Source organism: Medicago truncatula, chromosome 2 (assembly GCF_003473485.1).
Source record: "Medicago truncatula cultivar Jemalong A17 chromosome 2, MtrunA17r5.0-ANR, whole genome shotgun sequence".
In the NCBI taxonomy this organism is placed as follows: domain Eukaryota; kingdom Viridiplantae; phylum Streptophyta; class Magnoliopsida; order Fabales; family Fabaceae; genus Medicago; species Medicago truncatula.
In genome coordinates this window covers 21,878,035-21,889,722 of record NC_053043.1, presented here as the reverse complement: position 1 = coordinate 21,889,722, position 11,688 = coordinate 21,878,035, and positions in this window count along the sequence as shown.

Below are 11,688 nucleotides of genomic sequence, written 5' to 3'. Positions count from 1 at the left end.
AACAACTTATTTATGCAAAACAACTTAATACGATCTCTTTTTCAAAAACAGCTTATTTATACAAAACAACTTATTACGACCTCATTTTCAAAAACAACTTATTTATATAAAACAGCTTATTACGACCTCATTTTCAAAAACCGCTTATTCAAAACAACTTATTTATACAAAACAGCTTATTACAACCTCATTTTCAAAAACAACTTATTCAAAACAACTTATTTATGCAAAACAGCTTAATACGATCTCCTTTTCAAAAACAGCTTATTTATATATATATAAAAAAAAAACAACTTATTACGACCTCATTTTCAAAAACAGCTTATTCAAAACAACTTATTTAATGCAAAACAGCTTAATACGATCTCTTTTTCAAAAACAACTTATTTATACAAAACAACTTATTACGACCTCATTATCAAAAACCGCTTATTCAAAACAATTTATTATACAAAACAACTTATTACGACCTCATTTTCGAAAATCGCTTATTCAAAACAACTTATTTATACAAAACTGCTTAATATGACCTCATTTTCAAAACAACTTATTTATGCAAAACAGCTTAATACGATTTCTTTTTCAAAAACAACTTATTTATATAAAACAGCTTATTACGACCTCATTTTCGAAAATCGCTAATTCAAAACAACTTATTTATACAAAACAGCTTAATATGACCTCATTTTCAAAAACAACTTATTCAAAACAACTTATTTATGCAAAACAGCTTAATACGATTTCTTTTTCAAAAACAGCTGTTTTGGATAAATAAGTTGTTTTGAATAAGCGGTTTTTGAAAATGAGGTCGTAATAAGTTGTTTTTGAAAAAGAGATCGTATTAAGCTGTTTTGCATAAATAAATTGTTTTGAATAAGCTGTTTTTGAAAATGAGGTCATATTAAACTGTTTTATATAAATAAGTTGTTTTGATTAAGCGATTTTTGAAAATGAGGTCGTAATAAGCTGTTTTGTATAAATAAGTTGTTTTGAATAAGCGGTTTTTGAAAATGAGGTCGTAATAAGCTGTTTATATAAATAAGTTGTTTTGAATAAGCTGTTTTTGAAAAAGAAATCGTATTAAGCTGTTTTGCATAAATAAGTTGTTTTGAATAAGCTGTTTTTGAAAATGAGGTCATATTAAGTTGTTTTGTATAAATAAGTTGTTTTGAATAAGCGATTTTTGAAAATGAGGTCGTAATAAGTTGTTTTGTATAAATAAGTTGTTTTGAATAAGCGGTTTTTGAAAATGAGGTCGTAATAAGTTGTTTTGTATAAATAAACTGTTTTTGAAAAAGAGATCGTATTAATCTGTTTTGCATAAATAAGCTGTTTTGAATAAGTTGTTTTTGAAGAAGAGATTGTAATAACTTGTTTTGTATAAATAAGCTATTTTGAACAAGTTGTTTTTTGGAAAGAGATCGTAATAAGCTGTTTTGGATAAGTTGTTTTTGAAAAAGAAATCGTATTAAGTTGTTTTGAATAAGCAGTTTTTTTTTAAAGAGGTCATAATAAGCTGTTTTGTATAAATAAGTTGTTTTTTAAAAAAAGATCGTAATAATTTGTTTTTCATAAGATAAGTTGTTTTTTAAAAAGAGGCCGTAATATGTTGTTTTGTATAAATAAGTTGTTTTTAAAAAGTGATTGTAATAAGTTTTTTTTTTTTTATAACTAAAATGTTTTGAATAAGTTGTTTTTTAAAAATAGATCGTAATAATTTGTTTTTCATGAGATAAGTTGTTTTGAATAAATTATAAGTTAAATTACGAAGTATAACAATTTATTGATTTTAAGAGGAAAAAGGGTAAAATAGTAAAATTATAACATAAGACATCCATCTGCTTTCCTTATTGGCTTTTTAACTCCCAAACAAGGAGAAGGTTTTCCCTCATTTCTCCCTTCCCTCCCTTTCCTTCCCTTCCCCTCCTTAGCCTTTCCTTTCCTTCCCCTAAAAACTCGCAAACAAAGCCTTAAAGTCGCATTGAAGATTGTGTAAGAGAAAAGTTTGTGTATTTTTTTTTCTTGGTCTAGTAGCCTAGTTGCTGGAGCTCACACAATTAAATGTGGAGAAGTGGGGTGTCCAGGCTTCGAACCCCGACCCCTGTAAAAGTTTGAGTATGTATTGAAGGTAAAGTTGGAAAAAAAATAAAAATTAAGTTGTATTGTAAATGTAAAGTGTCATTCATTTTTGGCTAAAGTGGCACTCATTTTGAAACGGATGGAGTATTTAGTTACCCCTAATAGTATATACTCCCTCTGGTCCTAGTTATTAGAAAAAATTGACTTTTTAGATTCATTGAGTAATTAATATACTTGATATATAATATAGATCAAATACATTATTTATGCAATGAATCAAAAAAGTTTAATGTTTCTTATAAATAGGATCGAATGGAGTATTTAGCTACCCCAAATTTTATGTGAAATAATTTTTTCCATCTTTATTTAGCTTCCGGTCAAACTTCAAATTATTTGATAATGTTGTAAAGGAATCGGAAGATTAACACCCAAAGGAGATAAATAATAAGTAATAGGCTGAATAGCAGTTTTGGCCCCCTATGTTTTTTCAAAGTTGCGATTTTGGCCCTTAAGAGAAAAAAAAAAGCTACAAAATCGTTCCCTATGTTTTGACCCCTTTGCACTTTTGACCCCCAATGTCAATTTTGATTTGGTCCACGCTGACGTGGCACTCACATCACTTGTGTGAGGTGCCACGTGTTATTTAATTTTTTTTATTTTAAATTCATTTTCGTTTTTTTTATTTGTAAAAAATAAAAAATAAAAAAACAGAAAATAGAGAGGGTCACGGGAGTGGCTTTGCAACGGTCATAAACTAGGGTTTAAAAACCCCAAATTTCCCTAATCTGCACAATGAATTCCTCCTTCTTCTTCTACGAATTTCGATTTTCTCCTTCTTCTTCTTCTACGAATTCGATTTCCTCCTTCTTCTTCACCATTCGTTCTCCTTGTTTCTTTATTCTTCTTCTTCTTCATCTGTTTGTTCATTCTTGACTGGAAATAAAAAATGGTAGAATATTCTTCTTCTTTATTCATGTTTGGTGTGTTGTTGAGTTTTGGTGAAAATGGTGAATTAAGTTGAATTGTGGTGTCGATGATTTTTAATGAATGAAACAAGTTGATTATGATGATTTATGGTATAATGATTTTCTGTTTTTGGTTATTGTTTGGTGATGAGGAATCGTATTGGGAAAAATTGGGATTTTGAGTAAAAGTGATTTTAAGTATTTTTGGGAAATAAGTGATTCTGGGATAAGCTGTTTTGAAGATTTGAAAATATGATTTTCAGTAACATATGATAGGAATTGAATAGAACGCATAGGCGAAAACGGAATTGGAATCGGGTTAACGGTTGAGTTTTTACGGACGAAACAGTAAAACCAAGACTGCACAGAGTTGCAGCGCAGGTCACTGGCTACTGCCTGCCCATGCCTAGGCGCAGCAAGACAGCCCCTCATGGGTGACTACTTTGGTTTTTGCGTTCTTGTGTCTTTTTCACACATTTCTGTTTTGAATTGGCTTTTGGAGTGAACATAAATGTTTTAGATAATTGTGTTAGCTTTCCAGTGGCTTTGATTTGACTTGAAAATGATTTTTAGATTTTGAGTTATGGCGAAAACACTCCAATGAGGTCTTGGTGAATTTTATGAAAATTCCGCATAACTATTTCTAAGTCAACCCAAAACTTATGGATTGTTTCCAAACTTCAAAAATTGTGTACTATGAGTTCAATTAAGGTGTTCAAGAGTATTTAACCTATGTTGTGATGAATCTAACTTGGTTTTGTTTTGGAAAATGAATTGGTTTTGCAATATGGTAAAGTGATACAAACTTGTCATAACTTTGTGATTTTGTCGTAGTCGGCCGATGAAACACACATGTATATTCCACTACACTCATATGTGATCTAAGTTTATACATAGTCGAGGCCCTAGAGTTTATTTACTTGGTTTTGGTTCAATTGTCTCAATTATGTTAAAGTTGTAATATGAGAGACGAACTTTGTCAAAAATAATCTTTAAGACCAAATACTTGGCAAATCTTTTGTGGATAGTTTGATATGATTATATGAAGATATGTGAATGCTTTCTAGGTGATTGAATATGATGTTTATCATAATGTGTTGTATCTTCTCCTTTACTTGTATTGTGAGAAATTGTATGGAGTTGTTGAACTATATGATATAGTTTATGTTGATTAATGCATATATATTAATTGATGGTGATATTGTTGGTAATACATATATGTTGATTGATTGTAATATTGTTGGTGAATACATATATGTTGATTGATTGTGATATTATTGATGAATACATATGTGTTGCTTGTGAATGAGTATATGATAGTGAATGCATATATGATATTGGTGTGGTGAATTGTTTGTGTAAACATATGCATTGTTGTTGAGCCATATGTTTATGCATACATGACTGATGGTGACAAATTTTATATCCAATGTGGTGAATTGTTTGTGTGAACATATACATTGTTGTTGAGATATATGTTTATGCATACATGACTGATGGTGACGGATTTTATATCCAATGTGGTGAGTGGTTTGTGTGAACATATGCATTGTTGTCGAGTCATATGTTCATGCATTCATGACTGACGGTGACGGATTTTATATCCAATTGAGGTGATTATGATGTTCAGTTGGCATCATGGGGTGACGACCTAGACGTTGGTGATGACGGTACCGCATGCATCTAGAAGAGTCTAGAACATTGCATGCATTTGAATAACTGATAAGTCGTGTCATAATTGAATATGTGACTTGGTTAATTGTGCATTGATGAAATTTGGTGAATGTTGTGATTATGTGGATTGGTGTATATGTGCATTGGTGGATTTTGTTGATGGTTGTAAATAATTGAGCTATGCTCTAATTGCATGCCTTACTTGTTTGTGGTTATACATTTAGTAAATCAATTTGATGATAATTATTTTGATAATAATGATGAGTTGTATCAAACACCTTTAAAATAATTATGAAAATTATTGAAAATATATATATATTTTAGGGATATTGAAAATATATATTTTGCTGAGTTACAACGGGTTATATGATTGTGTTGAATTATATCTCAGTTGGTAGGGACAATACATTGATATATGCCGGTAATGAAAATATAAATTGGTTAATTTAGAAAGGATTGTAATTCATGTGATTTTTTTTTTCAATTTTTTTGGGTTTAAAAGGTTGTAGTTAATTTATGATTTGGTTTAATTTTTTATTTTTTTAGGAAAAATAAATCATTTTTCAAAAACTAATTATTCTTTAGAATAAAATTGTTGGTATATTTGTTGTCTGACTTCATTAGTTTCAATTTTAAGAAATGATATTCCTCAGTTGTACTCATCGTAGTTTGATATGTTTTTGCAATTTTGGAGAAAATCCATATCATTTATACTGTTTCATAGTGTCATGATATTGTTCTATATTATTGATGATGGCATACTTAGCTCTTGCACGTTCTATTAAATGTGTGGCTATGAATGCTCCTGAATATTTCTTTTTATGTGCCCACATTTTCAGTCTTTTTACTATATACCAACAGTAGTCAGGGGTGGAGCCACTCACATGCTTGTGGAGATCCTTCATGCACTAATTTATATATATATATATATATATATCTGTGTGTGTGTGTGTGTGTGTGTGTGTGTTGCTAATCACACCCCACCTACTATGACAATTCATAATTCCTAACATATCAAACACACACTTGGCCAGCAGCCCAAGGCCCAATTGGCCAACACACTTCAAAGATCACTTTCTTTCTTTCAGAATTTACACACACACTTTTTTTTTTTTTTCAAATTGGTTCTCAATGAATGAAAGAAACTCCCTCCCTGTTTCAACCAAAACTCATGCACGCTTTCTTTCTTTCACATCCACATCATTCTTTCTAAACTAAACTTAATCCTCCTTGTTTCTTGTTTCTTGTTTCTTTATTCTTTTCTCTCTTCCTCCATTGGTGGTGATCTTCTAAGAGGTACCCTTTTCTAATTATAAATTTGTAATCTTTAAATTTATGATTTTAAACTTATTTTTTTTATTTGTTTGTTATTGTAATGAGAGTTAACATCTATTATTAAGTTGTTGATATTGAATTTATGTTGATTGTGTAAACTTTATTGTTAGGGTTTGATAAGTGATTATTTGGGATTATTTACAATCTTGAATTTTGCTGCTATTTTATTACTTTAAGTGTTTGTGTTGGTGTTTTTTTGTTTCTTTTATGATTGATTCCCTATTATTTTTATGTACTCATGAGTAGTGTTTATAATTATAGGTAGTTATCCAAAAAAAAGTAGTGATTTACAAAAAAAGTAGTTATACAATAGAGAAATATTACAAAAGAAAACTAATTTCAAAACCAAAACAATCATCAACTCCTAATCCTCAAACACTTGATGAATGTGAAAGTATACAATTGGGTCCGCCTTTGAAGAAAAGATGGTTAGAATTGGATTTGGGAAAGCTTCCTAGTAATCTTGGGTTGAGGCCAAGACTTTTAGATTATCATCCAAGTGATAGAGAAAAAATTAGGAAATACTATTTTCAAAGAGATTAATTTTCTACTTACAAAATTTGGAGATTCCTCTCGTAAGTTTAATTTGAAATGGTATTCAAAATATGGCGGTGATGAGTAAAACCGTAAGTGCACGGTTCTACCGAAGTAGTAAAAAGAGTATCGTTCCGATAGGGAGTTATGAATTCAATTAACTTTTAACAATGACTAGATTGAAGGTTTAGAAGGTAGAAAGTTGTATTTTTGTTTAATTAAAAGAAAATAACAATAATAAAATAAAAGCCTTCACAAACAAACCTTAAACCTAAACTTTATATTTGACCTACTTTCTAAAGATAAGTTTCTCTTAAGCGTATCAAAGCTTCTCTCAAATTCATTGAGTGTGTTCCTCTAGCAACCAAGCCTAGTCTCATGGTTGGTTGCTATTAGAATCCTTGAAGAACGAAACTTTATATGTCTCAAGGTTTGCTAGAATATTCTCATGTTTCGCAACCCTTGTCTAATTTCACTTGTTCCAATATCAAAGCTCCGCTGTCGCATTATGAATTGATATTTGTGATGATAAATTAACAAATACTAACCCTCCGTTGTTGCATTATAAGTTTAGTATTTGTTAATTCATTATAAAAACAGTAAAATTAGATTTGAAAGTAGATTTATATAAAATTAGGGTTTTTTGTTTGGTTTGATTAGGATAACGTCATTAGACTTATCCAACAATCCCAAGACAAGAAGAGTCTACTCACTCACATTCATTGTAGACATAGAAGAAGAAGAAGAAGAAGAAATTATCAAGATCTAATAAAACAAAAGCAACATATTGAAAGAGCTATGTGCAAATAATCCCATCAAGTTAAAGTGGAATATCGAATTCTCCTGACTATCATACTTGATTTCATTTGATATTTGCTGAAGCAAGGTTTAACTTTTCGTGGTCATAATGAGACTTCATCATCAAGTAATAAAGGTAATTTTCTAGAACTTGTGGATTTTCTTGTTAACCATAATGAAACTATTCCTGAGGTTTGGAAGAATACTAGTGGAAATCTTAAGCTAACATCTCCTCAAATTCAAAAGGATATTGTTAAAGTTGCTGCCCATGAAACTACTAAAGCAATACTTCATGATCTAGGAGATGATTTCTTTGCTATTATGATTGATGAATCTCGGGATATCTCAATTAAGGAGAAAATGGTTGTTGCTTTACATTATGTTGAGTGTTTTCCTTGAAATCAACTTTGGAGGCATTGCTTGCAAAACATGGGTTAAGTTGGTCAAGGATATTGTAACACCCCGTTTTCCCAATATTTAAAATTTCTTTAAAAACATAACATTTATCAGAGTAAACATCAAACAACGGGATATCACATATAACGTAATCCAACAGTTAAATAATAATTTAACCAATATCTTAAACATTTGCAGCGGAAAATCTTAACCATAATTCATGAAACGTTTTGGCACGCAGGCCCAACAAGTATCTCAAAAGAGTTAATCAAAACAGTAAATATTCATGGCAGTTCACGTAAGAGAATGAAGCATGTTATAGCATAAAACCCCATCCCGTTACGTATCAGAACGACCTAGACGACACAGTGAAGGCAAGGCCACTCACGACGACAACTGCACACTAAGCACGATCACCTGCAAGTTACCCATACGAAGGGCAACATTTTCAAGCAGAAGGGGTGAGATTTCATAATAAAATAACATTAATCAATGTAATTGCGAATCATAAATTAACATCATAATCATTCCATTATTAACTTTGCATAAATGCTAAACAATTATCACGTAATCATATATCCAATTCATTATGAACAACGTAACATAATCAATAAACACTTATCACATAATCACATATTCATTCATTATCAACAAGGCATCTTAATCATGACAATGTGACAATGCTCCTAGACTCCTTATATGCATGTGGTACCAATCGTCATCATAAGTATTAATATACTTTAATCGTGCGGAGGACAAAGCTCCTATAAAACGTGCGGAGGACAAAGCTCCTAATATTCGTGGTGAGGACTAAGCTCAATGATATGCTATGCATGGACACATATGAACAAAACATCGTAATCAACTTATCAACATGCATCCAATAATTTGGAGCTAAACTTCATCATATAATTATGCACTTAGTTAAATAACGGAAGCAGCATAAACAGGTCACATAACAAGATGATATCATTATATCAAAGCACATAATTTGTATCATTATCACATCTTCTTATCTTGCATGAATATACAATACAATAGTTCATATTCAATTAATATTAATATAACTTAAACAACTCTACAGTCTGCATTAAACGACATCACTAGGTCTCATTACCAGTTAGGGGTTCACTCTTGATCAACAAGTGCGACACAGATCGCATAAACACATAAACAAGTTCATCCTGGTTGTACTCGCGAGGCGAGAGTACTTACTCGCCATGGCGAGTACCACTCAACTCCCAAACTAAGGTTGTTCTGGGTTCCCTCTGATCCTACATTCATTCCTAATCAATGCTAGGTATGTTCAGGTACTCAAAGGCATACAAGATTCAACTAAAAAGGTCGAAACACGAAATATGACATGCACTCTGCCTAAGCTCGCGAGGCGAGGAAAGGTTGCTCGCCATGGCGAGTTGCACCAAACAACTCGCGAGGCGAAGGGAAGGGGCTCGCGTGGCGAGCGATGAAGTTCATCCCTCGCGAGGCGAGGATCATCACTCGCCGTGGCGAGCGATGAACAGAAGCACGGGCAGACTAGGGTTTTTCTCAAAAATCCATCACACAACATGGTTCAAAGCCTAATTTTGATTCCATAATCCATCCTAAACATGTTCTAAGGTTAAAGGACGGTTTCTACATCAATCTAAACGAGTTTTACCGTTTGATCATCAATTTTTAGGGTTTTGACCTAATTCCAAAACTTCTCTAAATCAATCCTAACTTTGTCAACTAATCATCAGAATTACAGTAAATAACATTATTGAATTATTAGTCTCACCCTTACCTTGTTTGAAGAAAATCGCAGCACTCTTGGTCTCTTGCTCCTCTCTAAGCTTTTCTCCCTTTTTCCAAAAGTTTTCACGTACAATGGTTTTCTAAAGATATTAGGTCTTCCCTATTTATACCTCTTTCTAATAACTTATCTTATCTCACTTTCTCCCCCAAAACTATCTAAAATATCAAAACAGCCCTCAACTAAATATTTTATATTATTTTCAAATCTTTATTTTATTTAACAATAAAATAAATCTCATAACATAATCAAATCCTCCAAAACTCATAACTTATCACGTCATCAATCAAATCATCATAAATCATCAAAACATACCAAAATCATGCACATAGTATATAATTATAATATAATCACCTAAACTTGAATAAATAAACGATTAAACGAAAGTGGGCGTTACAACTCTCCCCCACTTAAAAGATTTTCGTCCTCGAAAATTCACCTTAAGCAAACAACTCTGGATAAGACTCCAGCATCTTACTCTCAAGCTCCCACGTCAAGCTTTCACCAAACGACTCTCACGAGAGGTATCTCCTTGCCTCTCAACGTCTTCACTTTACGATCATCAATCCTCACCGGTAAAGTCTCTACCGTAAGGTTGTCTCTAACTTGCACATCGTCACTTTGGATTACATGAGATGGATCCGGAACATACTTTCGAAGTTGCGACACATGGAAAACGTTGTGCAAATTCGCAAGATGCGGCGGTAAACCCACTCGGTAAGCCACCGTTCCAACTCTTTCCAATATCTGATACGGACCAATGAACTTCGGGGTCAACTTGTTTGACTTCAAAGCACGTCCTACACCAGTCATAGGAGTGACTCTCAAAAACACGTGGTCTCCTTCCTGAAATTCAAGATCTTTTCTACGCTTATCATGATAACTCTTTTGTCGACTCTGCGACGCCTTCATTTTCTCTTGGATCATCTGAACTTTCTCAGTAGTTTGCTGAACAATCTCTGGCCCTAAGACCGCTCTTTCTCCTGATTCAAACCAACACCACGGAGTTCTGCATCTCCGACCATACAAAGCCTCGAACGGTGCCATTCCAATACTAGAATGATAACTATTATTATAAGTGAACTCGATCAACGGAAGATGACTGTCCCAAGTTCCTCCTTGTTCAAGAACACAAATTCTCAACAAATCCTCTAGCGACTGAATTGTCCTCTCCGACTGACCATCTGTCTGTGGATGATACGCCGAACTCAATCTCAACTTCGAACCCAAGGCCTCTTGCAAACTTTTCCAAAATCTAGAAGTAAATCTTGGATCTCTATCTGACACGATGCTCGAAGGAACACCATGCAACTTCACAATCTCCTTGATATAAATCTCTGCCAACTGGGCAATAGGGAAACTAATATTAATAGGTAGAAAATGAGCTGACTTCGTCAACCTATCAACAATAACCCAAATTGCGTCGTTCCCTCTAGGAGTATTTGGCAAACTCGTCACAAAATCCATGGATATACTATCCCATTTCCATTCTGGCACGTCTAAAGGTACCATCATCCCAGCAGGTTTCTGATGCTCAACTTTCGACTTCTGACAAACTAAACAGGAATACACAAACTGTGCCACATCTCGTTTCAAACCAGACCACCAGAAAATCTTCTTTAAATCATGATACATCTTCGTAGCTCCCGGATGAATACTCAAACTACTTCTATGACTCTCTTCAAGAATCATCTTCTTAATCTCTTCATTATCTGGGACACAAATTCTTCCTCGGAATCTCAACACACCTTGATTGTCGATTTTAAAATCACTGTCTTCAGCCTGATCTCTAGCAACCAACAAATCCACAAACTTTACATCAACTTTCTGCGCTTCCTTGATACTGTTCAGAAATTCACTATCAATCTTCAGCATACCTAGTTTCACGCTCTGAGGTGACCATTCACAAACCAAACTCATATCTCGGAACTGTTCAAGTAACTCGAACTCTCTGACCATCATGGCGGACATATGCAATGTCTTCCTACTCAAGGCATCTGCAACAACATTAGCTTTACCCGGATGATAATTCAAACCAAAGTCATAATCTTTCAACAATTCGAGCCATCTTCGCTGTCTCATATTCAATTCCTTCTGATCGAACAAATACTT